General features: G+C 44.5%; 1 long non-coding RNA gene across 1 annotated transcript in view; it reads left to right on the plus strand.

Moving 5' to 3' along the window:
* The window catches only part of LOC134993422 (uncharacterized), a 72,773-nt gene extending 64,567 nt beyond the window's left edge, over positions 1-8,206 (plus strand). The window contains exon 3 of the long non-coding RNA XR_010197267.1: positions 8,005-8,206. This is a non-coding gene — a long non-coding RNA (uncharacterized LOC134993422). The remainder of the gene's footprint in view (positions 1-8,004) is intronic.
* Positions 8,207-21,719: the final 13,513 nt, after the last annotated feature.

A 21,719-nucleotide genomic window follows, 5' to 3' on the forward strand; every position in this document is an offset into this window, starting at 1 on the left:
TATTTTTCAACAAGAAAATTATCTTTATTTAAAATTGTATTATTATTTTTTTTACTGTTAAGTTCTGCTTCGAAATCTCATAGGAAAGTTTAGATTTGTAAGATACAATACATTGGAAAGATAGGGTAACAATTAACTTGACTTTTTAAGCATACTTCTATGTTTAAAACTGCAGTAGAAGTTCAGATTTGCTGTATAGCGCTCAGTTCATGGAAAGATTTCTACTGAGGCAGTAGTGTATAAAAGTTGAGAAGGTTCTTAATTTACAATTATTTCATATAATGATCAAACAATTATCAGTCATAGACTATGAACAGATTACTATTGACATGTACAAAGAATTTTCTTTTCCTTGAGGATATCATAAAAGTCTTTGCAACCAGAGGAGATTGTAAAGCAAAGCTAGGGGTGTTAAGGTTTATGGAGTCATTAGTTTCTGTACATCTGATAGGAATCAGTTTTTTGTCCTGGCAACTACTATATTGTTAATGTTATATGTCATTGGGTTCAACACCTAAATACCAGAGATAAAGCTCCAATTGTAGAAACACATCTTGAAGTTGGGGCAAAGGTCACTGCATGAGCTTAGATAGGTCACCAAGAATTTATGTAGAAGTTATCATTTCACCTCCCCCAGGCTCTTCTTACTATCAGATTTGGGTTACAGTAATGTATATGCTAAAGTACAGTACATGAAAAGGTATACTATAAATATATAATGGTGTAAATAAATGATATATTAATCTAAACAATAATTAACTTTAAATATTATTAGAAACATTATCCTTATAGTTCCCAGTTAGCTTATAACAGCATAAACCAAACAACTATGAATAGCGAATCGGCAATTTTTGTGTTGAAACTGATCATTACAGTAATACCAGAAATGTATTACTGCCCATATAGCTATTCTGGAATTAAATACCTATGTTATGATACTTCTGAATTGCTTAATTGTATTTTGTTGAAGCAATAAAGTAATTACATCATTTACTTACTTTATGTCATCTCTTTAATTGCATGCGGTAGCAATGGAATTAAAAGGCCAGATTTGGAAATTTAGAACTTGAGTTCCTCTAACAAGTGGGACAAAAAGTTGAGAAATGGATTAAGAAAACACAACAAAAAAAAGTTGATCATTAAAGAAATTCTTAATTAAATAATAAGCATTTTTTCATCTTTTCTCATATTTTCTTCTGTTATTGCTAGCTCTAATCATTGTAGTACTTACTGTGGCAATTCTTAGTACATACGTACAGTATACTGCTCTGTAAAAAAGGGCAGTAAAAGGCACTGATTCTTATCAGCGCCAATAAAGGGTGTTATTGCATCTCTTTAATGTAGCGGGTAAAGTGAAAAAAAGCTTGATAGCATGGGAAAACACCTATTTTGATAAATAAGTATACAACAGAGACAATCACAAATATATAAACAACTGATACCTGGCTCCTGATTTAAAAAAAACAACTGAAAGAAACTAAAACAATGTTATAAACAGGTCATTTCAAATGTGTATTTATGTCACACACCTCAGAGATTTTACTTGTACAGTATGTGATTAATCCAATTGAACAGATAATTTATTAAGACATCTTTATTGGTAGTATTCACTACAAATGTTTGTGTTTTTGGTTTAATATTTTTCAACGATGGAATATTTTTGAGTTGCCACAAATGGGTCTATAAGTGGGTCACGGGTCTAGTTATCAGGTTGTGGTGATAATAGATAAATCTATCACTACAGTTTCCTGCTAAAAGTTTGCAGGAGCAGTTGAGCGATGCTGGTAGTTTTTATTTTTTCCTTACCTGTAAAGAGAAATGACACAATAAAGATTATTTCAAATAAAATAAATAAATAAATAAAAGGTGTCGGTACGGTGTGCCGCTGAGACCCATCAGGAAAACACACTGCATTTAAAGATGTGCCCTGATTTATTATTAAACATTTTATTTTTACAAGTCAATGGAGCCATAGATTGCTTATCCCTTAGCACAGTTTCCCACACTCTATCATTACAATCACGGCCGGTTCTAGACCTTGTGGCTCCCAGGGTGAAAGTTTCTTTTGGCGCCCCACCCCCACCCCCACACACACACACACACAGGTGAAATAGAGCTAGTGCGTGCCGCAGGTGTGCATCAAAAATAGGGGCGTGGCTTCATAGGGAAGGGGCGTGGTCAGTTTCGCTCCCTGTAGTTTTGCCCTGAGTAGCTGATGTGCCCCCAGTACTGCACCCTTAGTAGTTGTTTCCCTAGTAGCTGTGCCCCTTGCAGCTGTGCACCCAGTACTGCGCCCTCAGTAGTTGTATCCCCAGTAGCTGTTGCGCCCCCTACAGCTGTGCCCCCAGTAGTTTTGCTCCCAGTACTATGCCCCTATTAGTTGTTGGGCTCCCTGCAGCTGTGCCCCCAGTACTGCGCCCTCATTCGTTTTGTCCCCAGTAGCTATTGTGCCCCCATTAGTTTTGCCCCCAGTCGCTGTTGTGCCCCCATTAGTTGTTGGGCTCCCTGCAGCTGTGCCCCCAGTACTGCGCCCTCATTAGTTTTGCCCCCAGTAGCTGTTGTGCCCCCATTAGTTTTGCCCCCAGTAGCTGTTGTGCCCCCATTAGTTTTGCCACCATGAGCTGTTGTGCCCCCATTAATTTTGCCCCAGTAGCTGTTGTGCCCCTATTAGTTTTGCCCCCAGTAGCTGTTGTGCCCTATTAGTTTTGCCCCCAGTAGCCGTTGTGCCCCAATTAGTTTTGCCCCCAGTAGCTGTTGTGCCATTAGTTTTGCCCCCAGTAGCTGTTGTGCCCCCATTGTTGTGCCTATAGTAAAATAAATAAATAAAAATCAAGAATACTCACCAGCCCCGTTCCTGTTTCCCGACCACTGCTGCCCTCCGTCTTCCGCCGCCGGCTCCGCTCCTCGGATCCATAGGAGCGCAGAGACACTAGAGGTCAATTATGACCCCTAGCGTCTATGACTGTCCTAAACTGCCATGCGGTAGGCTCCAGTAGCAGGGAAAGGTCCTCTCCGCGAAGGGAAACTAGACGCTACCTTGGGACAGCGGCGCCCCGGGCAAAAGTCCTGCTTGTCTGTGGCAAGAGCCGCTACTGATTACAATCTAGGTCTTAAGGAAACCAATGCTTAAATACAGATTACTTAATTAGTACAGTAACTCAGTCAATTTGATTTAACTACCTGGACTCAAGCATGGAAATCCTTAAAACCTGGACTGTAAAGAAAGAGTTTGTGAAACTCCGGGTTTAGTGTGTTCGTTAGCTCTGTTTTTTTTTTTTGTTTTTTTTGTGTGGAATGTTACAGGAAATACAGAAATCAAATCTTAGCTGTTCTTTTTAAATACAGCTGGCTTGGAGAAGTACAGATGTCACCGTACAGTACTGCTTATTGGGGGTCATTCTGACCCGTTCGCACGCAGCGGTTCTTCGCTGAGGTGAGAACGGGTCTGGAATACGAATGCGCGGCGTGTGCATTGCAGAGGTCGCCGGGCAACGACGCTGACAGAGAAGAAAGTGGTCACAGCGGCGACCGCAAGAAGATGGACAGAAAAAGGGCGTTCCGGGGCGTCAACTTACCGTTTGCTGCCGTTTTGGGGTAGTGGTAAGTAAAACGCAGGCGTGTCCAGGCGAACAGAGGGCGGAGTTGTGACATCAAAGCCGGCCCCATCATCGCTGGATCCGTCGCACAGGGTAAGTATGTCAAGGGCTGGTCTTGTTTTGAGTGAAACTTTTTTAGCATAGCAGGGCTGCACAAGCGAGTGCAGCCCGGCTATGCTAAAATACACTCCCCCATGACCCTCATTCCGAGTTGTTCGCTCGCTAGCTACTTTTAGCAGCCATGCAAACGCATAGTTGCCACCCACAGGGAAGTGTATTTTCGCTGTGCAGCTGAGCGGTACAAAAACATTTTGTGCAAACCAAGACCAGCCCTGTAGTTACTTATCCTGTGCGATGATTCCAGCGACGGAGGTCCCGGAATTTACGTCAGATACCCGCCCTGCAAACGCTTGGACACACCTGCGTTTTCCCTACCACTACCAGAAAACGGTCAGTTGACACCCATAAACGCCCTCTTCCTATCAATCTCATTGCGATCGGCTGTGCGAATGGAATCATCGCTAGAAGCAGTGCACAGCAACGATGCTGTTTGTACCCATACAACACGTGTGCGCATTGCGGTGCATACGCATGCGCAGTTTTGCAGTTTTTTTAACTGATCGCTGCGCTGCGATCAACTCGGAATGACCCCCCATAGGCGGAGATTAGTTGATCGCACCAGCAGCAAAACGTTGCTTGGTGCGATCAACTCGGAATGACCCCCATTATCACTATATTATAGTCTCTCCCACTAGTTTTTAGATTATTTTACCGTGTTTCCTCCTGAAATAATATAACTCATGAAAAATCGTACTGTAGATTTCATGCATTTTACCGGTCTTGTAGCTTTATGACCCCTTAGACCAGGCATTCCTTCCCAACCTCAGTCCTCGAGGTACACTAACAGTCCAGGTTTTAGTGATATCCATGCTTGAGCACAGGTGACTTAGGGGTCTATTTACTAAGCTTTGGAGAGAGATAAATTGGATTTTTTTACTTTTTAAAACTTTTTTTTGCTCTAACTTTTTTGCTTTACTTTTTTTGCTTTATTACTATAAATAAACGTGTGTTACTACCCCTTTACAAAAAAAAATAATCTATGCATCTACATGTCACTAGATTTCAAGCAATGGGGGGGGGGGGGGGGGGGCAGTACTTGATAACCCAGAATATCACACACAAAACAGGAAAAAAAGATTATCTTTTTCAGTGGGCACTTTGTACCTTGTTATAATGATTAACTTTTATTGCTATGCATTAAGAGAATGAACATGATCCAGGGGTGAACATATACCTGATTGCGGACCATATTTTGCATGTTTTCACACTGCGTATACTCCGTACCAAACATGTGCAAGTACAGGAGGTGCAGAGATCTAAGTATTTCTGTCACATCTCCACTGGTGACTGAAAAGGCGGAACCGAGCTGTAAACAGGCATTCTCACGTAGGCCATGTTCCTCTTTATTCTAATATAAATGCAGTGCTATAACAAGGAGTGAGTGAGCAGTGCCACATCGCAGGGTGCATGGCCCATGGAGCAGCACTATTGCTGCCACAGTATAACCAGGACTGGATTAACCATTAAGGAAATAAGCACGTGCTTGGGGCATCAAGGGAAAGGGAGCATCACCGACATTTTCCATTGCCGGATTTATCATGGACCAGAAGCTGCAAAACTATAAATGGTGCAGCTGAACCAGGTTCCACAAAAAAAGGATCCCACAATAAACTAAAAAATGACATGTTTATATAATAATAATAATAATAATAATAATAATAATAATAATAAAATAGTAATAATAGAGATTAATGATAGACATATATACAATTAGTTTTGAGGATCTGATCAAAGACTTTGCAATTAGAAAAAATAGAAGTAAACTTTTCAAATATAAATAAAGTGGAAGTATACAAAATAAACATTATTTTCCATCTGCTAAGTTTTGTTTCATTACATTTTAAATTATATATATATATCGTCTTAATAGGACTTTGAAACGAAAGGAATATTTCAACAGTAGAGCCTCCACACAGACACCTTTGGAGATGACTTCGACAGGAATTCCTTTACAACTTTTGAAGATTGCCCCAAAATCTCTATTTGACCCCCCAAGTCAGAACTCGTCCATTAGGACATTTGTTCGTATGGTGGAGAGGGAAGGTCTCCAAGCTATGAATGAGCCAGTGCAGTTCAACCTTACCAGGGAAGAGCGCACCACCCTTAGGGATTTGTCAAGTAGAACTGACATTGTAATCCGTAAAGCTGACAAGGGGGGCTCTATAGTTGTTCAGGATATTGGGGCGTATATATAGCTGAATGTGATCGCCAGTTGAGTGATCCCACTGTTTATTCATGTCTTAAGAAAGATCCTACTAATGAGTTTAAGAAAGAGTTGGATACTTATCTTAGGGAGTCCAATGTTTCAGGTATTATAACACAAGATGTTTGTGCTGCACTTGTGGTAGACTTCCCGGTAGCACCTCTTTTTTACATTTTGCCTAAGGTGCATAAGACCTTGGTGAACCCTCCAGGCCGCCCAATTGTGTCGGCGAAAGGTTCATTGTATCAACCTATTGCAGTCTACCTGGACGCCTACCTTAATCCCTGTGTTCAGGCTTTGCCCTCTTTTTTAAAAGATACGTCGTCCCTCTTGCTACAACTACAGCGGTTGGGACCAGTACCTGCTGATACCCTGCTATGTAGTGCTGACGTTACCAGTCTCTACACCTGCATCCCACATGATGCAGGTGTGGAGGCGGTAAGGGCACTCATTGAGGGTAATGTAATTTACCAGGGTCCAGAGTTATCTTTTTTCCTACATTTGTTGAGTTTGGTTTTGAAAAGGAATTATTTTGTGTTTAATGGGGCCTTTTATTTACAGACATCGGGGTGTGCGATGGGGTCCGCTGTGGCCCCATCGTACGCCAATGCGTTTATGTACCATCTTGAGAATACTATGTTCCACCTTGATCCTTTAGTTAGCTCCCATGTGATTTAGTACAGGCGCTATATTGATGATCTTATAGTGTGTTGGAGTGGCCCTAGGGAAGACCTTAGGCTCCTGTGGGACCAACATAATGCGACAGATCATGTGGTGAAATTTACGTATGTGATTGACGACAAACAAATTAACTATTTGGATGTCACCATCTCTCTTGAGTCTGGCCAACTTAGTACCTCCTTGTTTGTCAAAACCACAGATAGGAACACTTTTTTGAATTATCAAAGCTTTCACCCACTTGCTCTAAAGAAGGGATTGCCATACTCGCAGTTCTTGCGGGTACGGCGTATAACCTCAGATCCTCAAGATACTATCAGGGCCCTGGATGAAATGCTACTTAAATTTGCCCAAAGAGGCTATCCGATTAAGGAATTAAAGAAGTCTAAGGAGGCACCATTAAATATATCTAGGGAACAATTGTTAACCCCAAGGGCCTATCAGGAGAATAAAGCAGATAGATTGCCATGGGTAAGCAGATTCACTACGTGTTCAAAACGGATAGTTAGAAAAGCTAAAAATCTGTGGCCTATTATACAAACGGAGGGCACATTGAGTAGTTTAGCTAATACTAGATTATTGCCCAGTCACACTAGGGGCAACAATATTGGGGATCATGTGGTTCGACTCGATGTTACTGATATGACTAGATCTGATCAAGTTCATTTTCTTAGACCCAAGATGGGGTGCTATAGATGTCTGGGATGTGCCACCTGTAACACTTTACAGATTGGCACTACCTTTAATCATCCACATACAGGCCAGAAAATACCCATAAAACACCGACTTACATGTACCACCACTCATGTGATATATTTGCTTACATGCCCGTGTGGTCTTGCCTATGTGGGCAAGACCATACAACAATTTAGGGAAAGGATGGCTCTCCACAGGAGTGCAATTAAAAAGGCATTTGAGAAGGGATCAAGTGACCAACCATTTGCTCGTCATTGCCTGTTGGCCAAACACGGAACGGCCAGCATTCGAGCTATCCTTATTGACCATACCCCCATTATGTTGAGGGGCGGCAATAGGGATAAGTTGCTTTTGAAAAAAGAGTCACGTTGGGTCCTTAGATTGGGAACACTGTACCCTGGTGGTCTAAACGAGAATCTAGGGTTACAGTGTTTCCTTTAATTTACCTAGCGAGCATTTGCCCCTTTTTGCGTTTTTCAGCTTTGTCTTTGCTCTTATGATGTTTATATTCTCTTTATGGGAGAAAATGTGACAATGTGATAAGTTTATTAGGAGCCCTTGTTGTCAATTAATGAGAGTGCTAGTCCGTAACATATGGTCCATTTATATATTAATTGCTATAATTGCTAGGGGCTGTTAGTTTGTCTCCTTGACCGGTAAAATCTATGTATTTTAAATGTGTTGTTTCTGTTTTTTGTATGTTTTCCACAGGCTCTACAGTGCTGGGGGAGTCCGTGACTTTGTTTCACTGGTTACTATGAGAACGATCCTGTCCCGCGGCGCACCGTGACGTCACAGCCCGGCGACGCGGAAGCGGACGACGTGTGCAGGCGCGCGGCAGCGCCGTGAGGACAGGTGAGTATGATTTGCACACTGATATCTTTGTCTGTGATGTATTTAAATGTTTTGTATATGGTTCTTCACTTTTGTCTAGCCCTGAGGACGGGGAGTTTCCCCGAAACATGTAGGCTAATAAAGGGACACGTTTTTGCATTTCTGTGACAGTCTGCTTGAGTGCCGCCGATTCTTCCAGTATATTTAGTCTTCATTGACCTGGAGGGCACCGCAGCTAAGTAATCTATGGATGTTTGGAGTGCCGGTATAATCTCCTTTTATATATATATATATATATATATATAACACCAGAAGAAAATGATGAGGCGGCACTCGTAGTCTTGTGAAATACCAACAACATGTAATAGTGCAGAATAGTGTAATAGTGATTCTGCACTATTACATGTTGTTGGTATTTCACAAGACTCCGAGTGCCGCCTCATCATTTTCTTCTGGTGTTATGCAAAGGGTTTGTACCCCTGGAGGAGGGCACCTGAGCAAGTCAGCCCCATAGCAGGGGCAGAGCCGAGTGCCGGAGCAAAGCGTGTATATATATATATATATATATATATATATGGGCACCAAAATCTTTTAAGCGCTTAGGGCCTCTAAAGGTCTTAATCCAGCCCTGAGTATAATCTGTAATTGACTTGGAGGCTGCTGGACTGGATAGCTGCTGTAAAGCTGCCCAAAGTGTCTTTAGGATGTTCCTGACATTGATCTTCCTGGTATCACCCCACCCGCCTACCCCTGTGTGATATCATGATGTCATGTGCAGAGAGGCGGAGCTGGATCAGGGTGCATTATCCCTCTGCTACACCCTTGTTAAAATTATTTATTCCAAGCAGAATGATTATTTATTTATTTATTAACAGTTTCTTATATAGCGCAGCAAATTCTGTTGCGCTTTACAATTGGAAGTAACAATGATATAACTAAACTGTGTAATAACAAACAGTCATAGAGGTAGGAAGGCCCTGCTCGCAAGCTTACAATCTATAGGAAAATAGGCATGGATACACAAGGATAGGTACTATCTATTACAGAGTCGTCCACCAGATTCAAAAGGTTCCTGATGGTCTGCATGATATGGTCACACAGCAATGATGAACCGGGGTCCAGAGGAAGGGAAAGTGAAGAATAAGAAGACATGTGAGGATGTGTGTGGAATGTGCAGAGTGGATGCGATTTGATAGGAAGGTTTATGAAAGTTATGTGGGCGGTTCTGGAATTTGATACGCTTGCCTGAAGAGGTGAGTTTTCAGGGAACGCTTGTAGGTTTGGAGACTAGAGGAGAGTCTTATTGTACGTGGTAGGGCATTCCACAGAGTGATTGCAGACTGAAGAAAGTCCTTCAATCGTGAGTGGGAGCGAGTAATTAGTGTGGATTAGAGACGCAGATCTTGTGAAGAGCAAAGAGGTCGGGTTGGGAGATATTTTGAGATAAGCAAAGTGATGTACGTTGGTATAGTTTGGTTAATGGCCTTGTGTGTGAGTAAAAGTATTTTATATTGAATACGTTAGAATACAGGTAACCAATGGAGGGACTGACAAAGTGGATCTGCAGACGATGAACGTCTAGCGAGGAAGATTAGCCTTGCAGCTGCATTCAGAATGGATTGTAGTGACCAAATCAGTGGTTCCCAAACTGTGTGCCGTGGCACCCTGGGGTGCCGCGGGACACTTGCAGGGGTGCCTCAGGTTGGTTGTCAAGGACCAATTCAAACTATTTATTGTCAATTTAATAGGCAAAACCAGTGCTGGTGGCTGCCAATTATAAAATATGTGGACATACAGAAGCAAATATTGTCCCTCACCACACAACTGACCCTAAGGATGACATATAAAAATAATTTTCTTAATCTAATATTTTTTTCTAAATTTCTCAATAAGAAACTTGTGGCCTAGGGGTGCCGTGAAACAAAAATCTGACACTCCAGGGTGCCGTGACTCACAAAAGTTTGGGAACCACTGGACCAAATGATTAGCCACTTTAGTCAGTGCTGTCTCTGTGGAGTGTTGGGAACAGAAGCCTGACTGAAGTGGGTCCAATATTTGTGTGAGTTAAGAAAGTGTGTGAGTCGAGTGTAGGCAAATCTCTCAAGTAGCTTAGAGAGACAAGGGAGATGAGAGATAGGGCGGTAGTTTGAGAGAGAGTTAGGGTCAGAATTTTGTTTTTGCAAAATGGGAGTAATCACGGCATGCTTGAACAGTGAAGGAAAAATACCAGTAGAGAGAGAGAGATTACAGATGTTAGTTAAGGTAGGGATGTGCACCGGAGACAGAGCTTTACTTATTTGTGAGGGTAAAGGATCAAGAGGAGAGGTAGTAGAGAAGCAGGATGAGAAGAGTGATGATACTTCATCTTCATTTGTGGGATCAAATGAAGAGAGAATGCCATAGGGTTCAGGTAAAGAACTGAGCACTGCCTGACGAAGAGCATACCATTTAATCTCGGATTGTATCAAGCTTCTCCTTGAATGATGTATATTTAGTGTTTCTGTACTGCAGAGGCGTAACCAGGGTTTTCGGAGCCCAGGGCAAGATGGAAAATGGCGCCCCCCCCAAAAAACAAAAAAAAAAAAAACAACACCTTCGGCGCGCACAGTGAAAAAATGGGCATGGCCACACTCCAGAAGGGGTGTGGCCAGTTACATTGCCCCACAGTGCAGATACATTGCCCCACAGTGCTGGATACATGCCCCACAGTGCCAGATACATGCCCCACAGTGCCAGTTACATTGCGCCACAGTGCCAGTTACATTGCCCCACAGTGCCAGATACATGCCCCACAGTGCCAGTTACATGCCCCACAGTGCCAGATACATGCCCCACAGTGCCAGTTACATTGCCCCACAGTGCCAGTTACATTGCCCCACAGTGCCAGATACATGCCCCACAGTGCCAGTTACATGCCCCACAGTGCCAGTTACATTGCCCCACAGTGCCGGATACAATGTCCCACAGTGCCGGATACATGCCCCACAGTGCCAGATACATGCCCCACAGTGCCAGATACATTGCCCCACACAGTGCCAGATACATTCCCCACAGTGCCAGATACATGCCCCACAGTGCCAGTTACAATGCCCCACAGTGCCAGATACATGCCCCACAGTGCCGGATACATGCCGCACTGTGCCAGATACATGCCCCACTGTGCCAGATACATGCCCCACTGTGCCAGTCACATGCCCCACTGTGCCAGATACATGCCCCACTGTGCCAGATACATGCCCCACAGTGCCAGATACATGCCCCACAGTGCCAGTTACATTGCCCCACAGTGCCGGATACAATGCCCCACAGTGCTGGATACATGCCCCACAGTGCCGGATACATGTCCCACAGTGCCAGATACATGCCCCACAGTGCCAGATACATTGCCCCACACAGTGCCAGATACATGCCCCACAGTGCCAGATACATGCCCCACAGTGCCAGTTACAATGCCCCACTGTGCCAGATACATGCCCCACTGTGCCAGTTACATGCCCCACTGTGCCAGATACATGCCCCACTGTGCCAGATACATGCCCCACTGTGCTTCCCCTCCCGGTCACTGACCAGTTGTGGCTCCGGCTCGCCTCTGATATGTGAGGGGAGGAGAGCGCAGCGCAGTGCCTCTCCTTCCCCTCACCGCTCCAGGTCTCCGGCGGCTGTGTGGCGCCGGTTCGCTATCCAATCAGAGCTCGCAGACCGGCAGCCAATCAGGAGCTGGTCCGCAAGCTCTGATTGGCTAACGCCGCCGGAGACCGGACACAGCAGCTCTGCTGGCAGCGGCGGTGAGGGGAGGGAGAGATGCTGCGCTCTCCTCCCCTCACATTTCGGCATGACGGGGGCGAGTGGGGCATGATGCCCTGGCCACCGGCGGCGCCCCCCTCTCCTTAGCCTGCCAAGGCGCCCAGGGCACGTGCCCCACTCGCCCTACCCTAGTTACGCCTCTGCTGTACTGCCAGACAAGCACGATAAGTTGGATTCATATTCTTTCAACACATATAATATTAATTTATTACCATATATTATTATCCTTTATTTATATAGTGCCACAAGGGTTCCGCAGTGCCCAATTAGAGAGTACATAAACAAATAGTTAAAACAGGAAAACAGCAACTTACAGTTGAAGACAATATAGGACAAATACAGGGTATATAAACATAGCTACATCGGCAGATGGCACTGAAATAAGTGTCAGGCTGGCACAAAACAGCGGGATTTGGTGCAGTCGTAGACTATTAAAGTAAGAAAAGGATAAGCACATGATGGAAGAGGGCCCTACTCGTGAAAGCTTACATTCTAAAGGGGAGGGTCCGACAGACAGGGGTGACACAGATGGTGTAGACAGAGAGCGTGAAACAGAGTTAGGATGAGATTTGTCTGGGTTTGGTGAAGAGGTGGGTCTTGAGAGCCCGTTTGAAGTTCTGTAGACAGGTGATGAGTCAGAGGGGGAGAGGTAGAGAATTCCAGAGAAAGGGAGCAGCACATGAAAAATCTTGGAGTGGGAGGAAGTAATCAGTAGGCAGGAGAGTTGTCATGCATTAGCAGAGCGAAGAGGATGGTTGGGAGTGTAAAAGGAGATAAGGTCAGATATGTAAATGGTAGATGAGTGGGTGAGGGCTTTGTAAGTGAGTGTGAGAAGCTTGAATTGGATACTGAAAGGGAAGGGAAGCCAGTAAAGGGCTTGTAAGAGAAGGGAGGTGGACGTAGTGCATTTGGTGGGGAAGATGAGACGGACTGCAGCACTGAGAATAGATTGGACTGGAAAGAGGCATTTGTCAGGGATGCCAGTCAGGAGGAGATAACAGTAGTCTAGTCTGGAGATGACCAGTGAGTGGATAAGGGTCTTAGTAGCATCCTGGGTCTGATCCTAGAAATATTCTATTGATGAAAATGGCAGGTTTGTGAGATGTGCTGAATGTGTGGTCTGAAGGAGAGGGGGAGTTAAGGATTACTCCAAGACAGTGCACTTGATTCATTGGGTCGACATGAGTTAGGTTGACATACATTGGGTTGACCACGTTTGGTCAACATGCATTAGGTCGACATAATCACTAGGTCGACATAGTCATTAGATCAACATGTACTAGGTCGTGGAAAAAGGTCGCCATGAGTTTATTTACTTTTTTTGGTGTTGTTTTCTTCGAAAAGTAACGGGGGACCCCAATTAGTGCACTGTAACCCCTCGCATGGCTCGCTTCGCCCGCCTTACTTCGGGAATGGTGCCTTGTTGCACTCAGCACAGGTTACTGTTCCCAATTGTAGTCCACGTGGATCGTTAAGTATGAAAAAGGTCAAAAAATGATAAAAATTGTGAAAAACTCATGTCGACCTTTTTCCATGTCGACCTAATGACCATGTCGGCCTAGTGATCATGTCGACCTAATGCATGTTGACCAAACATGGTCGACCCAATGTATGTCGACCTAACTCATGTCAACCTAATGACCGCCATCCGTGCACTTGGAGGCTAGATGTGCCATCAATAGATAATGAAATTGTGGAGGTGAGGTTGTGCGGGGCGGTGGAAAGAGGATCAGGTCAGTCTTAGACATGTTAAGTTTAATGGGACATCCAAGAAGAGATAGCCAGAGACAGTTGGAGATACAAGTGAGGAGAGCAGGGGAGAGGTCCGGGGAGGAAAGGTAGATTTGAGTATCATCAGCATAGAGATGATATTAGAATTCAAAAAAACTAATGAGCTAACCTAAAGAGAATGTATAGAGAGAAAAGTAGAGAACCAAGAACAGACACCTTCAATTAGCGGAAGTGTGTGTGTGTGGGGGGGCAGTGGAGACATTAGAGGAGACAGAGAAGGAATGGTCAGAAAGACAGCCAAGAGAGGGCAGTATCACACAGACCAATGGAGTGAAGGATTTGCAGAAAGAGACAGTGGTCCACAGTGTCAAAAGCAGCAAAGAGGTAAAGAACAATAAGCAGAGATTAGTGGTTCTAAGATTTGGCAGCATGAAGGTCGTTGCAGCCTTTTGTGAGGGCAGTTTCAGTGGAGTGGAGAGGACAGAAGCCAGACTGGAATGGGTCAAGCAGTACGTGTGAGGAAAGAAAGAAAGTTAGGAAGTGCAGAGCGGACAGTGCCTGATGAGAGTGAGAAATTGAGAAGGTGGACAAGATGGGAACAGGCAGAAGGAGAGAGGTAGTGGAGTAGGCAGGAGGGGATAGGGTCAAGTGGGGAGGTGGTGGTGGGGAACAGATTAGGGCCATGGCTTCCTCACCAGATACATGGGAGAAAGATGTCAGAGTTGGTGAGAGGGATGTGGTGTCAATAGCCTCAATGTTACGCTTAGTGATGGAGGTAGAGATGGTGAAGTAGAGACAGATAAGTTAAAGGAGATCAGGTGGTGGTCAGAGAGGGGAAATGGGGCATTGAAGAAATCAGAAATATCACAACGGTGAGTGAAGACCAGATCCAATTAGCTCCCACTCACATGGGAGGGTAAGGAGGTCCAATGTGAGAGACCAAGGGAAGATGTGAGGTTAAGGAGTTTAGAGGCAGGGGATTTTGTAGGGATATTGGGCCTAATTCAGACCTGATCGCTGGGCAGTGATTTTTGCAGCCCTGCGATCAGATAGTCGCCACCCACTGGGGGAGTGTATTTTAGCTGTGCAAGTGTGTGAACGCATGTGTAGAAGAGCTGCACAAACTGATTTTGTGCAGTCTCTGTGCAGCCCAGGACTTATTTAGCCACTGCGATCACTTCAGCCTGTCCAGGCCCGGAATTGACGTCAGACACCCTCCCTTCCAACGCTTGACGCGCCTGAAAATGGTCAGTTGCCACCCACAAATGCCCTCTTCCTGTTAGTCACATTGCGATCGCCGGTGCGATCGCTTTTTTCTAACCATCCCATCGCTCTGCATCGATCCCCGTTGCTGCAGCCCATCGCACCTGCGCATTGCGTGCATAAGCATGCGCAGTTCAGACCTGATTGCAGGCTGTGAGAAAACACAGCCTAGCGATCAGGTCTGAATTACTCCCATTGATAGGAATGTTGAAATTTTCTAGGATAATGGAAGGGATGTCAGAAGAGAGGAAGTAAGGAAGCCAGGAAGCAAAGTTGTCGAGGAATTTGGAGGCAATGCCAGGGGCTTGGTAAATGACAGCTACTCTAAGATGGACAGGTTGGAAGAGGCGTATAGCATGGACCTCAATTGTAGACAATGTAAGGGATGGTTCTGGGGGTAGGAGTTGGTAGGAGTAACTAGAGGGTAAAAGGATCCCAGCACCACCACCATGGTGACCCACAGGTCAAAGAGCGGGGGGGGGGGGGAATGTGGTGAAACTGGGTCTATACATTTCAAAACTAATGACTTAGATACTATGCAGCAATGTTGTTTCAATTTGCATTACCTAGGAGTTTCAGACTGGCCTGTAGAAGTATAAGACAGCAAAATATGGGCCTAATTCAGTAAGGATTGCAAATTCTGCTAAGTAGCAGAATTTACAATCCTTTGGATCGCATGCCGGGGGCCGCCTATCGCATGGCAAAGACGCCCAGCATGCTAACCGCCCCCCCCCCTCCCCCTTCCTTGATCACGCCGCAATTTCAGCGTGATCGCTAAAAATGGGGTAGCTTTCTGCTGGTGCAACCAGGCTACGCCCGCAGGAGGCCCCCCACCATTTTTGTGATTGCAGCGGCTGCGTGTGTCACCATGCAGCCTCCCAGATCAAGCCTACACCACTCCCCCATTCGTACTGCCATGCCCCCGAATTTACGCTGCACCCCCGCAACGCTCCGTCTCCGCCTTGGAAATGGAGCATTGCCGTCCCCCCAGTAAATGCGTGCACACATATGGATATCCCTGGTATTTATTTTTAGGTAAACAAGTGAAAATACATTATTTTATTACTCATCGCATACTTATGGGTTTGGCCGCTAAATTGCTAATATCCTAAAGACGGTGTCAAAGTCAGAAAAATATCTCTATGCACACTACCATATTTGCACCTCACACAGGTCCGTGCTGCGCGTGCGTACGCTCTCCCGTACGTGCGCATACTCACAGTCGCGGGCACCCGCAGGCGCATGGTATGCGTATTTACGGTAGAGTTTATGCGATCATAGCGTGCGACTCAATCATTACATATTTTCACTAATAATGTATTTTGTAGATCATGGTCCCTTTGATAGATTCTGAAAGTTTGGTTAATATAGAATGTTTATGAACAGAGGAATCCCTCTTTGTTTGATACGAAGGGTCAGATAGGAGTAATACAGTGGTGTTTAGTATCCGTCGGAAGAATATTTAATTAGAAATATTCCGGTGTTGGTTTGAAGCAGATCAATCGCTCGTGCGAATAGTTATGGACATAAGAAGTTTATGAACATTTACTTTATTTGCACTTTATTACCCATGCGGCGGGAAACCCAGTTTCCCTCCCACCTGAGCAGTTGGAAATAGTCACAGCCCACCTGTATGAATCAACCTATGACCTTTTGTTATAATGCGAAGCCGAATTCCTGTGTCCAATGAACAATGAGATTGTAGGGACCATTGAATTGTATTGTGTGTGGGGCATAAATAGCAGGCCGACCATATCCAACTTCACTCTCTTCAACGGTTCTCATTGCTGATAATCGGGAGCTGGATATCGAGGCGCATGCGATCGTTCCCCTTGTGCGTAAGTTCTCTCCGTAATCATATTGTCTTACTGTGAGCCATTTCTCTCTCTCTCTCTCTCTCTCTCTCTACTCTTTCTCTCGTATTTTCCTTTAATTGTATTGTATTGTATTTCCTGTGTAGTTTATCTGGTTAGTTGGTTTATGTTATATTGTAGTGTATCATTTGTACTGTGATTCCTTTTGCAAGTATAATAGTTATAATACATATAATAGGTTTCGGACCCTAAGCCCAGGTATCTGTGTATTCTTTATAAGGGTTAAGTATTCTCTGAGCGTCGGTGACGCTCAAGCAGCTTTGTAGTTAATTAGGTTACACAAGGTTGCACTTACACTTTGTCTCTACACTAAGGTTTGCTGTGTATTTCATTGCCAAAGGTATAGATATAAAGGTTTAACGTTGTGAGCGTCTGCATCGCTGGTGATCTCCTCGTGGTCCCGAGCGCTGCTACGCTATAGCGAATCATTACGATAAGTCCACAGCCGATAGTCTGCCTGCCTGCGATCACTTGGCCGTGAGTGAACGTGATGCCTGAGCGTCTCGATCACGGCTAAGCGATCGATACGCAACTTGCGTACCCTTACGGTACTTCTTACGTAGATAGCGTACATTGTTCTTAGACCTCATAAAGGGTTATATACACGATAAATATTTAGCTTTATCAATTGGCGGCTCGTCCTGTCCTTCACATATCTGCACTAGGTAGATCAGCAGACATTATCCCTCAGCAAAGGGCGGGAGGTTGTCTCGTAGTGCTGACGGGATAAGCGTCTGCTTCACTTAGATAAAAGAGTGCTGAAGGAATCCGGGAACCAGAGGTAAGAACAAAACGCTAGTGTCTTTTAAAACTGTTTATTTTTCTGTCTTGCGTACACACGCACGCACACATATATATATGCATTTCTTTTTCTTTTTCATTTTCGTATATCATTCTCCTGTCTGCCAGTTTTATAGTCGATAGAAGTGCTAAAAAAAGATTTGCCGTTATTTCATAGTTTAAGAGTAAAGGTAATATAGTTAAAAGATAGACAAACACACAGTTTTGCCTGGGAGATAAGGCGAAGTCAGTGTGTTGTGTGGTAGATGACCAGGGATCATCTACATTGATAAAAATATAAATTGTGTTACGGTGGATCTTTGCTTTGCGTACACGTGTCCCTAACAAAAGACTTGTGTACGCAATCCAAAGGCAGACGCACGCAGCGTACATTACGCAACGGAGCGTCCGGTTACGCCCACGTAGCTCAAGTCACGATAAGTTGATTTTTAACGCAACGCGATAAGTAACGCAAAGCGGTAAATAGCGCCACAGGCGATAAATAACGCAAGTCTATTTTTGGAAATCCAAAATTTAAATTAACAGATCCTGCTCCTAATTGGTAACACAGCTGGGCTAAAGAAAAATTTCTGCGCAGAAATAGAAATAGAAGCAAAAGTGTACATGTGATGAGTGAGTGTTTTTGTATTACATAAGTTTATATAACTTAAAGGTTGAACCACAAGAAAAGTCGAGTACTCGTGAGGTACACGCGTGTAAGTGACGTGCACGGTGGCTAGGGAGGCATCCTTGGTTAAACATAATATTTGAGCATTAGAGTATAGCGGACCAGTGTAGAACAAGACCAGGAGGTCAGACCAGGAGGTCGTACAGAACAAGACCAGGAGGTCATAGTAGACCAGCAGGTCCAGGTACAGTAAACAGGGAAGTCCGCTATACAGTTCAGAGGCACAACACCAAGAGAAGGGTTGGTGCAAGACCCATATAGGCCGTACAAGCTCTGGCTGAAGGAATTCGCAGTCGTAAGTTTCGATTCCATTGGTCTTTCCGTACATAAGCTTAGTTGTTTGTGTACTGAACGACTGGACCGCACGTAATTGTGTACAGTAGTTAGTAATCTGACCTAGTACCATTAGAGTAAAGGGGTCACAAACGCTATTTGTACATTCTGACGTGATTTGTGTAATTTTTTATTTTTCAAGAAGGGAAGTTCGCTGGTCACTCAGGAACTATCTGACAAACCTCACCTTTACTGGAAAGAGTAAGTGTTCTGCGGATAACCCTCGCATGTTCCAGTAAACAACGGTTTTTATAGGTGCCCTGGGTTGAGTGCGCCAGCACCATATCGGTGTGATCAGGTCGCATTGGTCGGCGTGGGCGAGTGAGTGGGGTACTCGGTAAACCGCCACCGTCAGCCTATTGTGAACAATCTGGTTTTCTGTAAGGGTTCGCTGAAGACCTTGATATAGAGATCAGAGGTAGAGCAAGCAACGCCTGCAGAGTTATGGGGGCCAGTTGTTCAGGTAGGGGGCGATCAACCTCGGTTCGGGTTGATTCAGTGGTCCGACCAATTGGGTCGGCCAGGTATATCATGTGTGAGAAATATGGAAGTCACACAGAGGTTTTATGTGATGAATGGGAGAGAATGACGGTACAAGACCGGGAGAAATTCCCAAGAATAGGTAGCTTCAGCCCAGAGGTGTTACAAAATTTAAGGAGGAGGATATGTCTCATAAAATCAACAAAGAGACGAGTTCAACATTATGATTATTTACAGTTGTGGCAACAGGAAGGTGAGATACAGAGAGGTTTGGCTCAGGCGGCAGGATCTGGCTCTAACAGAAAACTGATTGCCACGGCCCCGCCGCCACCATATATATCAGGAGAGAAGTTGATTACGGAGAAAGACGCACTAAGGTGTAACACAAAATCACTTAGTAACTGTGTAAATGTTAATGATAATGTTAACCCATTAACCCATGCAAGTATTAACCCGTGCAAGTTGTACCCTGTTTTGAACTTTCCTCAGGAGTGTGATCAAGAGGACGAAGCGACAACGATTTCAGCGCTCTCTCTAGCAGCCACCATAGCAGAGACCACAGTAGGCACAGCAACACCCACGAGATTAGTAAAGGCCCCTAGCGGAGGGATAGGTGAGGTCGTAGCAACTGGTAAGTACGGCACCATGCATTATGCTGAGACTATTTCACCACAAGCTGTAGAATCTACACAGAATGAGGTTGTTAGAATTACTCCTGTTAGGGTAATAGCAGTTCCCAATGGGAAAACAGATGTATCAGGAGCCACTCCCATAAGGAACATTGCCATGTACAGCCCATTTTCCCGAATGGAATTAAGGACCATAGTGTCTGAATTCCCTGACCCTAGAAAAGATTTAGTTGCCAGCCAAAAATACATCACAGACTTAGGAAACACTTTAGAGCCCAATAATAAAGATTGGCAGATATTGCTAAAAGCTTGTTTACCCTCCAATGTCGACTCAGCTCAATTTTTAGCTGATTGTGGACTAGATCTGGATGTACCTCTTACAGATGTGTACAACAAAGATAACGTAAGAAGGATAAACTTACAGTTAAAGGAGCATTTCCCAGCAGTTGTTAAATGGAACAAAATATTTTCCATTAAACAAAAAGAGTCAGAAACAGCTGCAGAATATTTTCACCGGGCACTATTAGAAATGGCAAAGTACACTGGTATAGAGGACATTAGGACAAATCCAAACCATCGAGAAGTAGCAGTATCTGTACTAATGGATGGTTTGAAGGAAACATTAAAGGCAAGGGTACAGACCACGCAACCATGTTGGCGAGGTCTGTCAGTGTCCACTTTGAGAGAGGCTGCTATTGATCACGACCGAAACATCACCAGACACAGGTAGTCGCAGAGTGATAAGCTAATGTCAGTATGTATACAGGCTCTGACCACAAAGCAGCCTGCGTATGTACCATCCAATCCTGTGGGTAAGTCAACTATGATAACATGTTATTCTTGTCAAAGACAGGGACACTATGCACGAGACTGTAGAGCGAAAAATTCGCAAAGATCATACCAACCCCCTAGACAACGACACGACACACGACATTGGGAGCAAGGTCCGCAGAAACGGAGTTATGAGCCACATACAGGGGAAACAAAAAGATATCCCCCAAACAGAGACTGGCATGCCTCTGGTAGTTCCCAACTATCTCCCTCACAAATAGTTGCTGCCAGCGGGATTCAGGGAGGTCACCATACCCAATAGGGGTGTGGCCATACCTGTAATCTGCAGCCAGTGAAATTGATTGCCAACCTTGAAAGTGAACCCGAGGTCGCAATTAATGTAGCTGGTAAAACTTTAAACTTTCTTGTAGACACAGGGGCGGCCAAGTCAGTGATAAATTCGACAGTGGGCATGAGAACCACTGGTAGGACAATTCCAGCCATGGGAGTAACAGGAGTAGTCCAGCACTACCCTGTTAGCAAACCAGCCGAGATTACAATAGGGCCTTTGCATACCAAGCATTCCTTTTTGCTGGCTGCATCGGCACCAACCAATCTCCTGGGAAGAGACTTACTGTGTAAAATGGGGTGCGTCATTTATTGTACTCCTGAAGGTGTATTCTTGGACATACCTGAGAAACACGCTCAGGAAGTGCGAGACATGTTAGACTCCCCATCAAAATTAATGTCACATACCATTATGACAAATAGGAATCCATCCCAAGTAGAAGAGATGACATCTCAGATACCAGAGTCACTTTGGACAAAAGACGGACAGGACACTGGATTAATGGCAAACGTAGCTCCAGTAGTTGTACAAGTAAAAGATGGTAGGATAGCTCCAAAAATCCCACAGTATCCTCTGAAGCCAGAGGTGGAGTTAGGAGTTTACCCAGTAATAGAGCGCTTGCTACAACAGGGCATTCTGGTAAGAACGTCCAGCACTGCCAATAGTCCCATCTTCCCTGTGAAAAAGAGTGGGGGGAGGGGTTACAGACTAGTGCAGGATCTAAGGGGGATTAACAAAATAGTTGAGAGTCAGTTCCCCGTAGTGCCAAATCCAGCTGTCATCCTAATGCAAATCCCTCCCACTGCCAAATTTTTCACTGTTATTGACCTCTGCTCCGCTTTCTTTTCGGTACCTCTGCACCCTGACAGCCAATATTTGTTTGCATTCAC

This window comes from Pseudophryne corroboree, chromosome 1 (assembly GCF_028390025.1).
Source record: "Pseudophryne corroboree isolate aPseCor3 chromosome 1, aPseCor3.hap2, whole genome shotgun sequence".
Taxonomy (NCBI): Eukaryota; Metazoa; Chordata; class Amphibia; order Anura; family Myobatrachidae; genus Pseudophryne; species Pseudophryne corroboree.